Source organism: Malania oleifera, chromosome 1 (assembly GCF_029873635.1).
Source record: "Malania oleifera isolate guangnan ecotype guangnan chromosome 1, ASM2987363v1, whole genome shotgun sequence".
In the NCBI taxonomy this organism is placed as follows: Eukaryota; Viridiplantae; Streptophyta; class Magnoliopsida; order Santalales; family Ximeniaceae; genus Malania; species Malania oleifera.
The window spans coordinates 129,333,069-129,353,342 of NC_080417.1; the positions used below are offsets into that span (position 1 = coordinate 129,333,069).

General features: G+C 40.5%; 1 pseudogene; it reads left to right on the forward strand.

The window, feature by feature from the left end:
- The first annotated feature begins 2,577 nt into the window (after positions 1-2,577).
- On the forward strand, positions 2,578-11,245 carry LOC131146454 (uroporphyrinogen decarboxylase 1, chloroplastic-like; annotated as a pseudogene).
- The last annotated feature ends 9,029 nt before the right edge of the window (positions 11,246-20,274 follow it).

Below are 20,274 nucleotides of genomic sequence, written 5' to 3' on the forward strand. Positions count from 1 at the left end.
AGGTCCATTACAGCCCTTAGCTATTCCAGAGTAGAAATGGGAGCATATTTCCATAGACTTCATTACCAGATTGACACCAGTGCTTCACGAGTAGAATGCCATTTGGGTAATCGTGGACAGGTTGACGAAATGTGCACACTTTGTACCGATGAAGATTAGCTACCCTTTGAGTAGGTTAGCAGACTTATACGTGCATGAGATAGTCAAAATGCACAGGGTACCAGTGTTCATTGTGTCCAATCGAGACCCGAGGTTTACCTCTCAATTTTGGAAGAGCTTGCAGGAATCACTAGGGACGAAGCTTACTTTTAGTACATCGTTCCACCCCTAAACTGATGCACAGTCGGCGAGAACAATGCAGATCTTGGAGGATATGTTACAGGCTTGTGTGTTAGACTTTGGTGGTGGTTGGATGCAGTTTCTGCCACTAGTAGAGTTTGCCTTTAACAATAGCTTCCAGGTTAGCATCAGGATGGCATCGTTCGAGGCTCTATATGGTCGGAGGTGTCAGTCTCCTCTACATTGGGATGAGGTTGGTGAACGTCAGGTTTTAGGACCTAAACTCATGCAACAGGTGTCTGAGAAGGTGGGTTTAATCCGAGATAGGATTAAATCGGCTCAGAGTCGGCAGAATAGTTATGTGGATGCTCGCCGCCGTGAGTTGGAATTCAAGGTGGGGGGGGGGGGGTAAGATATTCCTGAGAATTGCTCTAATGAAAGGGGTGATGAGATTCAGGAAGAAGGGCAAGTTGAGCCTGAGGTATATTTGACCATTCGAGGTTCTTAAGTGAGTGGGTCTGGTAGCTTACAGGATTGCACTACCTCCAGCGCTTTCGAGGATCCACAATGTGTTCCATGTATCCATGTTGAGGAGGTACGTGTCGGATCCGTCGCATGTTATTAGTTATAAGAACTTAGAAATTGGGGATGCTTCACCGTATGAAGAGGTACCCGTTAAGGTTCTGCACCGTAAAGTTCAGAAGCTACGCACCAAGGATATACCGTTAGTGAGGGTATTGTGGCGGAATCACGGGGTTGAGCAAGATTCTTGGGAATTGGAAGCAGAGATATGTCAGAAGTATCCACAGTTGTTCTAAGAGCTAGTTTGGATAGTAGAGTTGGTTGAGTACGTGTGAATAATGTTGCTATTGTATTGTGATAGGTGGTTAGTCTTTCGGAGTGTGTGTTATTGTGAACTTCGAAGACGGTATTGTATGTAACCACGGTATTCCTCTGTGATAAGCGAGGGCATGTATGTATTGTGATGGGGCTGCATTGTAAGTGACCGCCGGCTCTTCCTAGAGTTGGGTATGTATATTCGGTCATGTGGATAAGTTCGTAAATGAGAGATTACAAATTTCAAGGACGAAATTTTTGTAAGGAGGGGAGGTTGTAAGAACCTAACTTGTGAGATATGAATTAAATAAATAAGAAAAGGGTAAAACAACAAATTGAGCAGGCTTCGTCAATGAAGCCAGTGTTTTCATCGACGAAGACCCGTCTATTATTCAGCGACAAAATGCAAAGGTTCGTTGACGAAGAGAAGCTGAGAGATTTTGGGAAATCCTGAAATCTCAAGCTTGTCAACGAGGTTAGCCGGGTCAAAGGCTCTATAAATGTCCATTTCTTTTGCTTCTTAGTTAAGATATCAAAATGCTCTCTCTCTCTCTCTCTCTCTCTCTCTCTCTCTCTCTCTGTCTAGAACTTGAAGCTCCACTCTCTCTCTCTAGATTTCTTCGCCGTTCATCATTAAAATCGGCGATCCAACGTTACTGTGAGGATTAGGGAAGGAATCTCTATGTAACTTGAGGAACGAATCTTCGTTTTGAGGTCTTCGGGTTTTGACCCAAAAATCGAGGTAAGACTCGATTTTCATCTCTGTTTTGGTAGATCTGTAGAGAGTAAGATTGTAAATAATTATCGTACTATGATTTATAGGTTTTGGGAACTTGATTCGTTGTTTAGGAGTCGTAGAGTTCAGGTTTGGATTTTTGGAAAAAGGTAAGGAGATTCTGTTTATATCGGTTATTTTTGAAATCATATTCGGTTGAACTGTGGTTCACAATCCTGTGTATGTTTTGACTACTTATTTGAGGAAATCTAGCGAGTAAAAATTACGAGGTTTTCACGTTATAATTTTGGGAAAAATGGGGCATCGGGTTGTATCTCTGATTTTGTTGGAAAATCATAGATATATTGTTGAGTATATTGTGTTATAGATATGATCGTGCCTTGACTTGTTTTAAATTGTATTTTAAAAATCATGATTGCGTGATTACCAAAAAAGTATGGAATGAATTGTTGAATGAATATGCATTGAGTTGTACTTATTTCTTTAGCGTGTTTATAAAATTTAAAGGCAATTTCTATACATAATCTGTAGACTACAATCGAATTGTGAAAAATCAAAACTACATTCGATAAATTTTTTATATTATCAAATTATATTAGCTCTCACTATGATATATATTCATTTCACACAGAAAGCTTCTTTCACAAATTTAATATACGCTAATAAAATAAAATAAATTATAAGATCGAAATAAAGACGAAATCCGTTTCATTGGCGCCAATTAGTTCCCACCCTCCTCTCCCCTTTCTCAAACGAAGCTGAGCACCAATTCGGGATTCTCTCCCTCTTTCTCTCCGGCGGGAATTCCGGCGACGTCGTTTGGAGAGGTGAGTGCTCAGGGCACCAACGAATGCTTTCTAGTTTAGTTTTACTCCGGAGTTGTTTTCACCTTTTTGGAACCCCGAGAAAAGATCCGAAACCTCTATGGTACGAAATCGTTTGTTGCGATCAATTTGCTACCTATTAGTTTTCACTCTTCTAACAGGAATTTCGTCGAACACCTTTCAGACGTTTCTGAAGAACGCAAGTTTTCCATAGGGCGCAGGAAGAAAAATGAAAAGAGCAACGAAACAGCTCCCCCCATAATTCCCTTATAAAAAATCTTCTAAAGGGGTTTCTGTTTATATGCTTATTTTCCTCTACATAAATTGCCCAACCCTCCAATTCAATGCACTTTAACTTGATATTAAGCTACCAATTTCACCTCCCCTTATTCTGAGAAGTTTGAATGCACCACTTCCCTCTGTCAACGCGTAATAGCTTAATAGTATCATCGTAAGCGAGGCCACTACGTAGCAACTCCTAGGTGTTGCTCTTTAATTTGGTGTAAAATCTTCCCCATGTTCTGGAGATAGATAAAGCCTGGTTTTACATTTCTGTTAATTCACATTTTATATGAGGTTCAGATCCAAAAGACCCGATTTTGGTTAAGGCTGCAAGGGGAGATCCTGTTCCCCGCCCTCCAGCATGGATGATCCGACAGTCAGGAGGGTATATGGCTGCTTACAGAAAGCTTGCCGAGAAGTATCCATCCTTCAGAGAGAGGTCAGAGACAACTGATCTCATTGTGAAGATTTCTCTGCAACTTTAGGAAGCTTTCCATCCTGATGGGGTCACTGTTTTCTCTGACATACTTACCCCACTGCCGGCATTGGGTATCCCATTTGACGTGGAAGAAGCTCGTGGCCCTATTATTCACTCTCCGATTCGTTCTGAGGATGATTTGAAAGCACTGCATCCCATTGACTTGGAGAAACTTCATTTTATGGGAGAATCCCTTGGGATTTTGCGTCATGAGGTAAGTTTAGTTTTTCATGAGGAGGATTGCTTGGATACGTGCCATTTCAGATTAACCCACTTCTCCAAGTTATTCATTTAATGTAGGTTGGGGAGCAAGCTGCAGTTGTGGGTTTTGTGGGCGCACCTTGGACAATTGCTACTTACATTGTGGAAGGGGGTAAATCTAACACATACACCACCGTAAAGAGCATGTGTCATTCAGCACCTCATGTGTTGATGGCTATTCTCTCTCACTTGGAGGAGGCAATATCTGATTATATTGTTTATCAAATGGAGTCTGGGGCTCAATGCGTACGAATATTTGATTCTTGGGGAGGACAACTGCCGCCGGATATGTGGGAGCGCTGGTCAAAGCCTTCTATTGAAAAGGTAACAAGGATCCCTTTCAGTTAATTTGTGAAAACATGCTTTGTTTTCATATCTTTTTTGTACTTTCTTTTTCAAAATTTTCTGCTTCATTATTTCCCGACTTGCTGAGCTCTTTTTCCGCTTACAGTTCAGCTATTTTCTGGAATTTTCTCCTTTTTTTTTGGATTGTTCCAGCTGATTTCTATATAGTTTCTGGTTTTTGCTTTAGGTTTATTGAGAATTAGAAATTCTTGATTCCCGAGCTTTCAAAAACTAAGGATGGAATATGCACAAACATACATATACACAGACTGAGTTGAAGCTGAATATTGAATGTAACTTTCTGCTAGGATAATAATCCATGAAGTAGAAAACATGATCATCTCCCTTTAATTTTTGCTTTGGAAAAATGAAGTTTGCAGTATCTCCTTAGGATATTTAGGTATTTGGCTCTGCCATTACTGTTTTCTTCCTTGTCCATTTTGATGATCTGAGTGAGATTCTTAATAATGCAGATTGTGAATGTTGTGAGGAAGAAGTGCCCTGGAATACCACTTGTTCTTTACATTAATGGAACTGGTGGCCTTCTTGAACGGATGAAAGGAACTGGAGTAGATGTGATTGGGATTGACTGGAGAGTGGATATGGCAGATGGAAGAAAGTGTTGGGTTTTACTGGTCGAGTAATTAATGGGAAAAATAAACAAAGCATGCACACACACCAATATTGACACCAGAGTTACGTGGTTAGGCCAAATTCCGGCCTACGTCCACGGGAGCGAGAGATTACTATGTACTGGGAAAAAATACAGAGGAGGAGGAAAATACAATCACTCAACTCTCACTCAACTCTTACAGCTCTCACTCTACACAATCTCTACACACTCTCACTACACAATCACCCCTCTCTCATGCACACTGATATATATATATATATATATATATAGAAAGGGGAGGATCAAAAGATCAACGTTGGTAGGCTGCCAAGATTTGACATTCTGGGCAGTCGGTGCCGACAAGGTTGAAATGGAGTAGCAGCACATATTGACAAAGGAGCAGCCGGCGCCAAAAAAAAAAAAGTTGAAGGAGCAACAGCCAGCTGCTCTTGACTGGGTATGGATCCATCAATTCTCCCCCTCTATACCCATATGAGGAGAATAATATGTTAATCTTCATTTGACGTCCATCCCAGCTATATCCCTATATAGCTGGAGCTTCTCATAAGTCACCCCCTTTGTTAACATGTTTGCCGGATTCTCTTTAGTATGAATTTTGACTAGCTTCAACAGTTGTTGTTTCATCACTTCGCGTATCCAATGATAGCGAATGTCAATATGTTTTGTTCGGGAACGGTACATTGAACTTTCGCTCAAGTCCATAGCACTTTGACTATCACAATGTACCTTGTATTCTTCCTGTTTGACTCCTAACTCTTGAAGAAACCGCTCTAACCATAACATCTCTTTCCAGTTTCCGCTGCGGCAATATATTCTGCTTCTGTTGTGGATAGGGCAACACACTTTTGCAATTTTGATTGCCATGATACAGCTCCCCCTGCAAAGGTGAACAAAAAACCTGATGTGGACTTTCTTCCATCAAGATCACTAGCCATGTCTGTATCAGTGTAACCCTTTAAGATTGGTTCAGCTTCCCCAAAACATAAGCATAATCCTGATGTACCTTTCAAGTACTTGAGAATCCATTTCACAGCTTTCCAGTGGTCTTTTCCTAGATTTGAAAGAAACTTGCTCACAACGCCTACAACGTGGGCAATGTTTGGTCTCGTACACACCATTGCGTACATCAAGCTTCCAATTGCTGATGAGTATAGGACTATTGACATTTCTTCCCTTGATGAGTGAGACAACTTCTTGCTTAGCTTGAAATGATTAGCCAGTGGAGTACTTACTGGCTTAGCACTTTCCATGTTGAACTTTTTGATTACCCATCAGTATACTTCTCTTGTGATAACCATAATTTTCTGGCTTTCCTATCGCGACTGATCCTGATGCCTAAGATTTGCTGAGCTGGGCTTAAGTCCTTCATTTCAAATGACTTAGATAACTCCATCTTTAACTTGTTGAACTTGCTTGCATCCTGACCAATGATCAACATGTCATCAACATAGAGTAGTAGTATGACAGGACTACCATCAAGAAATATCTGAACATATGCACACTAATTTGCTGCAGTCCTCTTGTATCTATGACTCACCATGAAAGAGTCAAATTTTCTATACCATTGTCTCGGTGCTTGCTTAAGGCCGTAGAGACTTTTCTTCAACCTGCAGACTAGGTGTTCCTTCCCTGGAACTTCAATTCCTTTTGGTTGCTCCATGTAGATGTCTTCTTCCAAGTCTTCATGTAGGAAGGCTGTCTTCACATCTATTTGTTCAAGCTCTAGATTTAACTTGGCTACTAATCCGAGTATGACTCGAATTGTTGTCATTTTCACTATTGGAAAAAATATCTCGTCAAAGTCAACGCCTTTCTTTTGTTCAAAACCTTTGACGACCAATCTGACTTTATGCGTCACTATTTGCCCACTACCATCTTTCTTAAGCTTGAACACCCATTTGTTCCTTAGTGCTCTCTTCCCTTTGGGAAGTCTTACCGGCTCATACGTTTGATTCTTATGTAAAGAATTCACCTCTGCTTTCATAACTTCCATCCATTTGGTTTTGTCAGTATGAGACTGGACCTTTTGGAAACTTTCTGGCTCCCCCCTCATCAGTGAGTAAAAGATATTCTGATTCTGAATATCTTCTCGATGGAATCAGGACACGACCTCTTTCAGATCTTTTGGGCTTAACTTCTTCTGGAGGAGGAGATACTTCATCATCTGACTGATGTGATGATTCTGCAATTTCTGGTGAAGGGGGTTGTTGCTCCCCCTGCTCAACACCGTCTACATTTGTTTCCAATGGATCATCCTGCACTTCTCCATGGTTTGTGGGAGAATATGATGGTGTAGGATCCATTACAATAACTGGAGCACTGGAACTAGGCTGGTTAGACTTTGTTTGTAGTTCAAAGTCCTCAAACACCTGGTTTTCATGGAAAACCACATCTCTCGATCTGATGACCTTCTTCCTCTCTAGATCCCACAATCTGTAGCCGAATTCATCATCTCCATAACCAATAAAGATACATGGAATGGACTTCACGTCGAGCTTTTGTCTCTGCTTATTAGATATATATGCAAAAGCTTTGCACCCAAACACTCTTAGATGAGTGTAAGAAACTTTTCTTCTGGTCCATTCTTTCTCTAGAATTTCGAAATTAAGTGGTGCTGACGGTGATCTGTTGATAAGGTAACATGCGGCACGAATAGCTTCCCCCCATAATGGCTTAGGTAATTTAGCCATAGTGAGCATACTTCTAACTCTCTCCATAATGGTCCGATTCATTCTTTCAGCTACACCGTTATGTTGTGGGGTACGTGGGACCGTCTTTTCATGCCTAATACCATGTTCAGTACAGTATACTCTGAACTCGTTGGAAGTATACTCGCCTCCATTGTCTGTCCGGAGGCACTTCAATTTCTACCCTATTTGCCTCTCCACCATAGCATGAAATTCTTTGAAATATTTAAATACCTGGTCCTTTGTTTTCAGAAAGTATACCCACACCTTCCTTGAAGCGTTGTCAATAAAGGTAACAAAATACCTGTTGCCGCCAATTGATTCTACTTCAATGGATCCGCGTACGTTAGAGTGTACCAAACTCAATGGCTTTGACCTTCTCTTCATAGAGGAACTAAATGAAACTCTATGTTGTTTCCCAAATAAGCAATGATCACATGGGTTCAAGGCAATACCTTTTGCGATTTTGATAAATGCCTTCTTTGCCAGTGTAAGAAGCCCTTTTTCACCCACGTGTCCGAGTCTCTTGTGCCTTAAGTTTGGTGATGCTTCATCTTCCACTGCATTGATGGCATCAGTACAAATCTTCACTTGCGTCTTGTACAATGTGCAGCAAATACGTCCTCGTGCTATTGTCAAGGTACCTTTTGACAATTTCCAAGTGCCTTTCCCAAAGTAGCTTTCATGGCCTTGTTTATCAAGAGCTGCCCTAGAAATAAGATTGAGCCGAAGGTCTGGGACATGTCGAACGTCCTTTAGTGTTATGGTGCAACTAATATTGGTCACAATCTGCACATCTCCAATTCCCACGATCTAAGAAGAACTGGTGTTCCCCATCTTTACTGTACCAAAGTCTCTAGATTTATACATCGTGAAGAACTTTTTGTGGGGAGTGGCATGGTAGGAGGCTGCTGTGTCTACCACCCATTCAGTGTCATGGTTCCCAATATGACAACATGCATCTTCATCAATTGAAAATACTGATATATCTTGGGTTAAGGTGACCGAGTTCTCACCTTTCTCCTTCTTTTGTTGCTGGCTACTTTGAACATGATCCAGCCGAAATTTTTGACAATCTTTCTTCATGTGGCCTTCAATGCCACAATAGTAACAAGAGATTTTTCCTCTCTGCCAATTTCTACCATCACTGGATCTTCCGCGATCCTGGGACCTTCCTCTAGATTTGCTTCTACCTCTGCCTCTGCCTCGACTTCTGGTACTGGTACTTCCTTGAGGTCGGCCTCTGGTTTCAGCAACAAAGGCTTGTGATTGATCTGCTCCTTTTTTTTTTTCTCCTGGCCTCCTCGTTGAAGAAGGCATCTTTTACCATCGCCATGGTAAGTTTGCTGTCAGGAGCTGAATTGCTGAGAGTAATAACCAATGTTTCCCAGCTGTCCGGTAAGGAGCTAAGGAGCAGTAATGCTTCTGCTTCATCGCCAAGATCCATCTTCACAGATGAAAGCTGATTTACTAGGTTTTGGAACTCACTAGTATGTTCAGCTATAGAGGTCCTGCTCTTTAACTTTAGATTAACAAGCCGTCTCATTAACATGGCTTTGTTGCGAGCTGTCTTGGCCTGATACATGTTTTCCAACTTCTCCCAAAGATTATAAGCATCAGTCTCTTGTGCGACGTGATGATATACCTTATAATCAATCTATTGTCTGATTTGACCAATGGTCTTCCTATTCATTCTTCTCCAATCATCGTCTTTGATGGAATTTGGTTTCATACCTTTTATAATCCAAAGGATCTGCTAGATCCTTACAATTAAGGAGATCCTCCATCTGAGATCTCCACAGAGTGTAATTAGAGGCCGTGAGCTTGATCATAGTACCCGAGTCTGACTCCTCCATTGATTTTAAGCACTAACTTGCTCGTACAAAAAAATTGGGGCAGAATCTCGAGAAACCGAATGTACGGTTGTGTTTGGAACAGTCGAAAACCCTATAAATGGCTTAAGTCGTTCAAAAAACGGACCTGAAATGGCTTTGAAAAGCCCGGTCAAACTGGTCAACTATGCTGACGTGCTAGGGTCCCGACTGACGTGGCTGCTGACTGTGCGGCTGACATGGCGCTGACGTGGCCTAACGCTTGGTGACGCAGCGCTGACTCCGCGCTTACGTAGCCGCTGACGTCAGCGTCTTCAACCTCCTGATGATCGCGCGTGGATTGGATGGCCGACCCTTCGCCGGTGCGTGAAGGAGCGTGGCTGAGCGTGCAAACGTCGCCTGGACGTTGGTGGAGCGTGTAGGCGCGTGCGGCTTCTTATGAAGTCGTTTGGAGCTTCAGTTGACACCGTTTTCTTCGTCTTGACGAGTGGAGTATGATGGTGGCCTCAAAAGTAAATTTTGAGCTACTGGACAGAGGCTCAAAATCTGGGAATTTTCTCCGATCTAGAAATTCTACTCCAACAATACGCTCTGATACCACTTTGTTGGGTTTTACTGATCGAGTAATTAATGGGAAAAATAAACAAAGCACGCACACACACCAATATTGACACCAGAGTTACGTGGTTAGGCCAAATTCCGGCCTACGTCCACGGGAGCGAGAGATTACTATGTACTTGGAAAAAATACAGAGGAGGAGGAGGATACAATCACTCAACTCTCACTCAACTCTTACAGCTCTCACTCTACACAATCTCTACACACTCTCACTACACAAACACCCCTCTCATGCACACTGATATATATATATATATATATATAGAAAGGGAAGGATCAAAAGATCAATGTTGATAGGCTGCCAAGATTTGACATTCTGGGCAGTCGGTGCCGACAAGGCTGAAATGGAGCAGCAGCACATATTGACGGAGGAGCAGCCAGCGCCGAAAAAAAAAAAAGTTGAAGGAGCAGCAGCCAGCTGCTCTTGACTGGGTATGAATCCATCAGAAAGCAGTTGGGCAGTGGAATCAGCATACAAGGAAATGTGGACCCTTCTTATTTATTTTCTCCCCTTCCTGCCCTGACTGATGAAATTCATAGGTTCATCTTGTGAACTAACGTTCGGGAATGAACTTCCTTCTCTTGCAAACCATTTGGTATCGTTGTTGATTGGTTGACTAGATAATGTCGTTGGTAGGTTATAGTGCACAAACTAATATTAATTGGACTTGTTCAACTACCCTGTCATGGCTGGGTAGGCAATGTTGTTGGTTGTTCAATAATTTTCAACAAAACAAAACTAAGCTTTACTCTCTCTCTATGAATTCTAATGAAAAATATTTTATACCAACGTTATAGTGGGTGCATGATGCTGGCATTACAAAGTTCACTACATCCATAGAGCTGAGGCCAAGTGGTTGTTAGTCCACAACACAGATACCAATTGTCGGACTTTGGTGTCTTCCCTGTACCATAAATAACTGTTGTGGGACAACTGTTTCTGTTACAGTTTTATTTAATGCAAGCTTAAAATCTGAGTTTGATTCCAACTGCTTATGCTGATACAATCCTTTTGGCAGGATTGTGAAGTGTGCCGGGCCAAGAGGACACATTCTTAGTCTTGGACAAGGCATTCCTGTTGGGACACCTGAAGAAGCTGTTGCCTATTTCTTTGAAGTTGCTAGAAGATTGAAATTAAATATGCTTTTTGATGATCATATTGCGGAGGAACCTCAATCAGTGGTTTGAGGACAGGATATTAGTTAAGCTTGTGTCACTGATCACCTTTAATAAATTGGTTGTTAGCTTTGAGTTTGCACCTTAATCCTGTGCCATGATTGCTTGATCCGTCAGTGGCCTGGATGTGTTTAGTGTTTATTGTCTCTTGAAGTTTCCTACATTCTTGTCAGTGAGCTGACTCATTCTGTTATATTTTTATCAGTAACTGTTGATACTCTGATGAGTTAATAAATTCACTTATGTTACATTATAATTTGCCTTTCCTTTGCACTTAATTTTGGTGGTATAAGGATATAATTTGAGACTTTTACACAAGTTTTGTGAATTGGTATGAGATACCAGTTGTTGGACCTTGGTGTTTTCCTCCTCAACAATTTATTATTATTTTCATTACTCGGCAATGATGATGCTTCCATGACCTTCTTTGCAACATTATCCTTGAGTTGCTCTGGTAGTGCCAAAAAACATCTCTGTTTGGGTGCTGCTGTTAGTTTAATGTTCTAACCATTATGTCAAATAACATGATGATTTTCCTTGCCAGAATATTGAACGTGCATATGGTTGATTCATGGATGATCTAGCAACACATAGCTTTCATGGGAAGGTTGTTTCACCAAATATGTCCCAAATAACTGCCCATCTTCATTGGGACAACACATTGCTGTTTTTCTTAAGAGTAGTGTTCACCAAAGGAAACCGGGAGGGAAAGGGATGTGGCTCAGGTTTCATGTTTAATTTAGCGACGGTAGATTCAGGGACCAAATATATGGAACTCCTATGAATCCTGCTAATATCTGTGAGAACTAAGAACCACTTCTTTGCTTCCAGTGGTATGGTTGGAATAAATAAAATGTGTGATATTATGGTGGTTAGTCTTAGTTTCATTAGTAGATCCAAGTGGGGGACCCAACATTGCAAATGAATGCTGATGACACATCTGAAGGAAGTCATTTAGAGAAAATAACAATGAACAGCTGGATGCAGTTTTAAGCCCTTGGAGTTGAGATGTGTGAAGTGAAAATAGTAAAGACTTGAGGAAACAAATAGGGAGAGTTTGGGATAGGGGATTGAAATAAGAGATTTGACATTAAGAACAACTGGTGACACATGTCTATAAGATGATGCACAATTGAGAAAACTGACTTTCTTTGAAATTTCCTTGCTTCAAGTTTTGAAAGCATTAAGTTCTTGTCACTTTTGACAAATGACATTTTACATCCTTTTATTTTGCTAATAATCACCAGAAGAAGTCATCTAATGGACGATATCTTGAGAGCTATAGTAGGTGGGAAACACAATTTGAGAAGTATAACATAGTTTCAAATGTTATTTTACTAAAAATGCTAAAGTAATTCATTTGTTATCAAATCATTATTGAATAATAAAAAGTTGGAAAACTTTAATATACTCTTATCCTGCTGTGTATTGATCATTGGCATTACTAAATGTGTTTGTCTTTGAGGCATTTCTCTTTTACATTTCCATTCACTTCATAATATTATGATCTTTCTCAATGTGCAAATATTTATTTTGTGATCTTATTGCTTTGCTGTTCATCATGTATTTATCTGTTTTCGATTTTTTTTTAAAAAAATTGTGACATTGTAATTATAGTTTAGTTTTAATTTTTTTTTTATTCTCATTGAAGTATTTATTTAATATGTAGGAGTATTTGAAGTGCATTGATATCAGATATGAATACAATATGTCGACATTCACAGTCTAGAAGTATTCGTACTTCATCGTTTTGTGCATTTCTTGCATTAATATTCATCGTAGCTAGTTACTCAGCTGAGTCTAAGCTCCATTGGTATATGATTACCATGAAAAGTTTGTGGACAAATTGCTTCCCATTTTATCTCAAATGCACCATACTCGCAACAAGTCCACTAATATAGAATTGCTCTTAAAATGTCTTTGTGACTTGGATAAACCTCAAAATATGATGTTCATAGGGTTCTTGTCATGCTCTATAAAAGCTCATTTTTTCTACTATGGTGTTGGCATTTCTAAAATAGACAGTGTAGAACTTAGCGTTTATGGGTGCTTGGCACTATTGCTTTCAAGTGTGGGAGTGATCTATTCTTGTGTGCAAATGTGTTCCAGATCACCTGAAGGGAGCACAAGCAAGTGTACAACTTCTCACTTGCTGATAGGCATGGTCTACTCTTATCTAGATTGGTTGGCAAATGTTTGAATACTGTAATTCATAAATTGAACAGCTGGGAAGAAAGAGGGTTTTGCCGGTCTTTTCTGTTCTGCCATGAAAGTCTTGGACTTCAATCTCTCTTGAAAATCACAGAATTTGCTTTCAGAGGCAACTGTTTTGGTCAATAAACTGTCTTGCGATATCACTGTGACCTTGTGCAGAATGATTTCTTTTAATCAGCAAAATGATGTATTTCTCAAGTTGTACATGGGATCGGAGAAAAGAGATACTCCCCCTTAAAAGTAGAAGACCGTCTACTAACTAGGCTTGGACGATCGCCCACAGAAAGGATGAGTAACCCCAAACCAACACAAACAAGAGCACCCAAAAAAACATGCAATACGACAAAAGAGGCTACAGACCAAAAAACACCATTGCATCAGCCTACAGCTCTTCTGATTGTTAATTTACATAAAACAAAAACCAAGACAAGTATCACACCTCTTGAGTACCAAGCAATGAATAGTTGAACAGTATGGAGATGAAAGCCAAAAGAAAGCAGCAATTTGGACTTGCGGCTGCTGCTGTATATCAAAAAGTCAAATGAGTTGAAAATGCAATAGCCTTCAAAATGCCCATTGATGTTGTCAATATATATCACAATCTTAAGTAGCAAATTTCCAAAGTTCTGTTTAAACTGTAGAAATTGCAGAAAAATCAGTAACACAACACCCAATGCACAAAGCTACCTTCCGATATTGGGTTTTAGGCAGGACACGGTGTTCTGAATCTTACTTCCACAAGCAGAGAGGCTGTTTTCATGACTTGAATATGTGACCATCTGGTTTGAGTGTGACACCTTTATCATTGGGTCAAGGCTCGCCCTCAAATTGAAGATAAATCAGTATTCCCTCTGAGATGACAATCAAGCTCCAGAAGTTGAGCCACCAACACTTATCTGGGTTAGCTAAATGATAGAAGGATTGAAACTACAAGACAAAAACAATTGTTGTCTTTGTGTGAGCCAAAATTCTTGCAGACTTGAGAGCCAGTGTCCTGTTACAAATCCTCGAAAGCCGAATCATAAGGAAGATCCATTAGAAAGCAGCTCCAGGACAGAGATAAACCATGCTCAAAATGCTTCAGAAAACCAAAAAATGAGGGTAAAAATAGCATATTCTGAAAATATTTTAACATACCTAAGTCTATAGAAAGTGGAAAAAGTAACAGTAGAAGGGGCGAACAGAAAAAAAACAGGAAAAAAAGGGAAAAATAAATATTTACTTGCTTATATTTTTCATAAGATAAACCTTCCACCCTATAAGACATTGAAAAGTCAGCTCAGCTACGTTTGAATCCTGCACCCCCTTTGCCTGAGATTCTCAGAAGCAAAAGTCATCTTATGCCATTTTGATCTCTGAGTGCACCTCCTATATATGCCAGCTTGTTTAGCCTTGCAACTGCCGATCCATCCACTTTAAATTTCATGAAGCCATAGACAGATTCCACAAAGTTGAAGGCCCGAGTCATTCTTTTTTAATGCTCAAAGCATCTCATGGTGAACTTTCAGTCCTCCCATTTTGTGTGTTGTTGTCATGCCTATATAGTTTCTATTCCCTGCTATTCTAGCATTGATGAAAATAGTTTTTTCTTATATTTAAATTAAAGCTCTCATTGCTGACGAAATTAGTATCTTGGTGAAGTTTATCATTCTACCATAAAGAGGGATCTAGTGGTAGCAAAAGCGGCAACGAACCCTTTGTCCCTACTATTTGGGGTTTGGTACATGAATCCTTTTCCATTTAGGGCTACCTCTTTCTAATGAATTAAAATCTTTTTCATATTAATGTTCAAAGGTGTATCCCTTAATTTCTCTCATATTCAATCATTTCTTGTTCTTATATTTAACTGTACTGCACCATTGCCACCTATTTACATTGATGTCTTCATTTCAATTACATTTGATTCTCTGAATATAATTTATTTATAAAATGAAAATATAATTGTTTTTTTTTTTGGTTGAAAAATTGAAATTTATGAACAAGGTCCGCATATGGGCTTCATGGGACATCCAAATGCCACTTCCAATTTAATTTCAGATTTTGTTTCTGCCATATGTAGAGACATGTTCTTTCAGCAGGCATACACTGATATAAAAAAAGCAAGGTTCATCCAAAAAGATGAAAATAAGGTGCGCTCCTTTTCCTGCAATTTACTCTTATCATTATCATCACCATTATGTAGTTTCATAATATCCAATGCAGTGAGGATGGTTTGGTAGAAAATGTGGATGTAGTTTTGCGTTTAATTCACTGCACCTCTCATTAATTTTGCACTCTTACTTGCAATGCTTAGTTAGTTGCTTCAGCTGCATTGATGCAGTAAGTTTAATGCTGTTACAAGTTCGAATTTGAATGGTTTGATTCCCTCAGCTCCTCGAGCTAGTTGATGCAATGCAGGTCTGACTGATTGGACTGTGACTCATTCTCCAGGGCCAGATTAAGAAACTTTAATTTTGCTCTTTATGGCCCTAAAGTTACAATAGCTGCCCCAATATTTAATTAATTTATCAGATTAAAAAAAAAATGTGTAAATTGGTGTAACTATAATGGTTTAAAGCATTTTGTTTCACTTTGCTCCCAAGGTTTTGGGTCATTTTCAATGTCCCCTCCAAGTTATACTTGGGACAATTTTTTAAATACTAGTCCCAAATGTACACTCAATGCCCAAGGCTCACATGCCATTTGGGGGTCTGGGGAGGGCAATTAATCGAATGATATGCACAAACTTATCTCCACGCTTGGAGATATTGTTTTCGTGATATGGACCTTTGACTTCTCGGTTTGGACATAACATCCTTACAATTTCAAAATATTTTTATAACCATCTACTCTATGAAATCACAGATCCATGAATACCCTTAAAAGTTTTGTACAAAAGAAAAAGATCATACACAATAAGATAAGCAACAAGAGCTAAAAAATGAAGGCTTTTGGGGACAATTATGTGGTAAATAATGGAAGATATCTTCCACCTCTTCTTATAGAGCATATTCTTGCTGCTCTGAATGGATGTTGTGCCTTTATCTTCTCCCTAGATAGTTAAGTTGAGTAACAAATGTTAATGCTTATTTTGGTCATTTAGCATTATTAGTCTATGTTAGTATTATGTTGGTAAGCATTAGTTACTAAGGCTATTATGGTCATTGGTATGTACTTGACATATTATAAATAGAGGGAGAGACCAACCACTGTGATTAGGTTTTCCTTTTTTACCCAATTATTCAACATGATATTAGAGCATGATTCTGAGACCCAAGCCCTAATTGCCATAACCATCACCATCATAAAAACTGAAGACTTAAACACTAAATCTGTTGTATGTCTACCATCATAGGAGAGTTCCCAACACCAACATAGCCTTGAAAAACAATCAGCAGCTATTGGAAGCCACATCAGTCCCTGGAAATTTCCTGGACAACATTGCCAATTCATGAACACAAAACCCCCATAGATTTTGGAAAACCAACACCATAGCTACCCACAGGCATTTATGATCTGCCACCCCCCCTCCCCGGGACCACCATTGAAATCCCATCCCAAGAGCTCCTCCCATGCGTCCTCATGTGCTAGTTGAAGGTAGGCAGGGCTGACCACATGTTCCGTCCTTTGAAGCTTATTTCGGGCATGTTTCTAGCCTGAATTCATCCTGTAGCATTAGAATCCCTCTTTATTGTTGAAGTTTTTGTCCAAAAATCTCACCTTGTTTAGTTGTTCATGTGCGACACCTAGGGAATGATTGTTTGATGCTTCCTGAAGCTACTTGTCAATGTTTATCGAGTTCATTGGGGCCTGAAACATTGGTATTTGCTGTATTTGAGATTTTTTTTGTAGTTTGGATCAGTTATTGAAGGTTGTGGTTGTTGGGCTAGAGGCCATAAATTCCAAAAGCATGTTGTTGGCTGTGTCCTTTTGATTTGCTGCTGTATCGAGGCTGTGTGTGCTGTGATGAGTCCCCAAATCCTAGAAGTGTGTTTCCCTTGACTGTCACTTGTTTGGATGAACAATGTACTATAATTCTCTTAGAGGAGGAGTATTATAGGTTTTCACAGCATCATACATCCTTGAAAACATCTCATTATATCGCATTCTCTACTTAGAAAGGTAATCCTATCATGTGTATGTCATTTGGTGTCTCTCCTACTAGTTCCTAGGTTATCAACTCTGCTACTATTAACCATTTAACATGCATCACCAACCTCTTTTCTGCCATTTAGTGTTCTAAAAATCTACCTCGAGTTACCCTTGTGTCACGAGCTAAGCTTGTTTAGGACATTATGCTTGCCTGTGACCACTTGCCTCGTGTGTTTGGGATGAGTCTCCATCATGTAAATACTAGTGTAGGGTTATTTTCTGCTAGTAGTGTCTTTGTATGCCAAATAAGGTAGTATGACTGCTTGGTCACTTTGATGTTTCCTTGTGCTAGAGTGGGAATGACCTAGAAAGCTTTTTAGGGGAGGGTGAGTGTTCATCAGTCATTGTAAAACTCACTAGCTATTGTCAACGTGTTTAGACTACTTGCCTCCCTCGCTAAATACACGATGTCAACGGAGGTGTTGTTAATGAATTATGTTTGCTTCAATGTTTACTACTTGCTAGGCTTTCATGAATTGATTACTATTTCTGCTGCTATTTGAATGAATGCTAATGAAAATGTTTCGTGGATGAATGTTGGTAAACGATAGGCTGGCTAGTTAAGCAAGAGTGCTTTAGCTAGCACCGCACGGCCCTTCACAAGGGTGTGAAAATAGTCAGACTGTGACACTTGGTATCAGAGCCCAAGGTTGAGTTGCTACGTGAATTCAATTGCCTTCGTTGTGGGATTTGGAAAGCTTTGGTAAGTGACCATGACACCAAACAATGTTGAGAGGATCAGCGTGCTAGAAGCATAGGTTGAAGCAACAACCAATATTGTGGCCGCGGAGGTGGCCCAGGTGAGAGAACTTGTTGATGAAGTGATGGGATCACAAAAACATCAAACGGGTTTAATAGGCGACATGTCAGAGGACTTTCGCCATACAGTTGAAACTTTGCAGTCGCGGATGGTTGATTTGGATGAAAAGGTGAATTTGATGGTTCTTGCTATGGGGAACTCCAACACTTCGAGAGTTAGCAAGACCAAGGTACTAGAACTCAGGACGTATGGGGGTGCCCGAGATGCCAAGGAGTTAGAGATCTTCTTGTTTGATGTGAAGCAGTACTTTTGCGCTGTGAGGATGGCCTCAAAACAGGCAAAGGTGGATACTGCATCCATGTACTTAGTTGGTGATGCCAAACTGTGGTGGTGTACCAAGTATAGAAAAATTGAAAATGGAAGCTGTGTAATCGATAGATGGGCAGACTTGAAGAGAGAGCTCAAGGCCCAATTCTTTCCTGAGAATGTTGAGTATAATGCAAGTAGGAAACTGAGAGATCTCAACCATACGGGGTCAATCAGGGAATATGTGAAACAATTTTTTTCTTTGATGTTGGATATTAGGGATATGTCGGAAAAGGACAAGTTGTTCTATTTTCTAGAGAGGATGAAACCGCGGGCAAGGACAGGATTTCATAGGTAAAGGGTTCAAGACTTGTCAACTGCACTAGCTGCTGCAGAACGCTTGATTGACTGCGCTGGTGATGATACTGCTTCGTCCAAACGGTTTGGCGAAGAGGGAAACAGTGGAAAGTCTTTCAAGAAAGGCAAACCCAAGAGTGGGGGTGCGGACTCTAAATCATCAACCTCAAAGGAATCTTCATCGTCTCAAGGGTTCAACACACCCAATGGAAAAGGAAAGAGTTTTACTTGTGTGGTGGATCTCATAGAGTGAGTGAGTGTCAACACAAGGGATTACTCAATGCCTTACAAGCTTCCACTTCGGGAAAAGTGGTAGGAAGCGAGGAGGAAGAGGATCATTCCCCGAGGGTGGGTTCAGTGCAGCTGGTGAGAGCATTGGAAAAGCAAGAAAAAGCACCAAAAGTTACACGAGCAAAAAGGTTAATGTTTGTGGACTTGAGGATCAATGGGAAGAGCACCCGCACTATGGCGGATACGGGGGCTACTCATAATTTTGTTTCGCAATTGGAAGTATGGAGACTCAACTTATCCTTAGAGAAGGATGTAGGACTCATGAAAGCGGTTAACTCTGTAGCCCAACCTACTCTGAGAGTAGCCAAGCAAGTGACTGTAAAGCTTGGACAGTGGGAAGGTCATGCGAATTTCACAGCGGTGCCATTGGATGACTTTCTAGTCATTTTAGGAATGGAGTTCCTAAGGGGGACGAGGGCAGTGCTTATGCCTTCGGCTGGTTCCCTGTGTCTGATGGGTGATCACTTGTGCATGGTGCAAGTTGTTGCAATGAAAGGAGACGATGGGAAGCCCCTTTCAGTCATACAACTCAATGAGGGATTGGGTCAGGGTGAGCAGACACGTCTAACCACGGTAGTGGTAGACAAAGAAGTAGGCCAAGAGCTGGAGCCTACGACCATTCAAGCGGTGTTGGATGAGTATAAGGAGGTGTTATTGGATAAGCTACCTCACAATTTGCCTTCACAATGGACTGTGAAGCATGAGATCAAGTTGTTATCAAGAGTGAAACCAGCTGCTAAAGGGCCATATCGGATGGCGCCTCCAGAGATAGTAGAGTTGGGGAAACAGCTTGATGAATTGGAAGCGGGATGTGTTCGCCCTTCCAAAGCACCGTTGGGAGCATCGGTGTTGTTTCAGAGGAAACATGAAGAGCATCTACGGAAAGTGTTCGACAGGCTGAGGGGAAACAGTCTGTATGTGAAGAAAGGGAAATTCTCTTTTGTTTAGCGGAGCAACAAATTCCTTGGTCATGTCACTGAACAAGGTCGTATCCGGAGGGGTATGGAGAACGTAAGGATGATTCAAGAACGGAAGATCACCACGATAGTGAAGGAGTTGCATTCCTTTCTTGGCCTTACTATATATTGTAGGAAGTTCATTGAGGGGTATACGCTGAGAATGACTCCAATGACAAGACTACTGGGGAGGTATTGTTGGCCGCACACGCGGGATGATGTGGTTAATTATACCAAAACTTGTCTCACTTGCCAACAAGAAACGGGGGA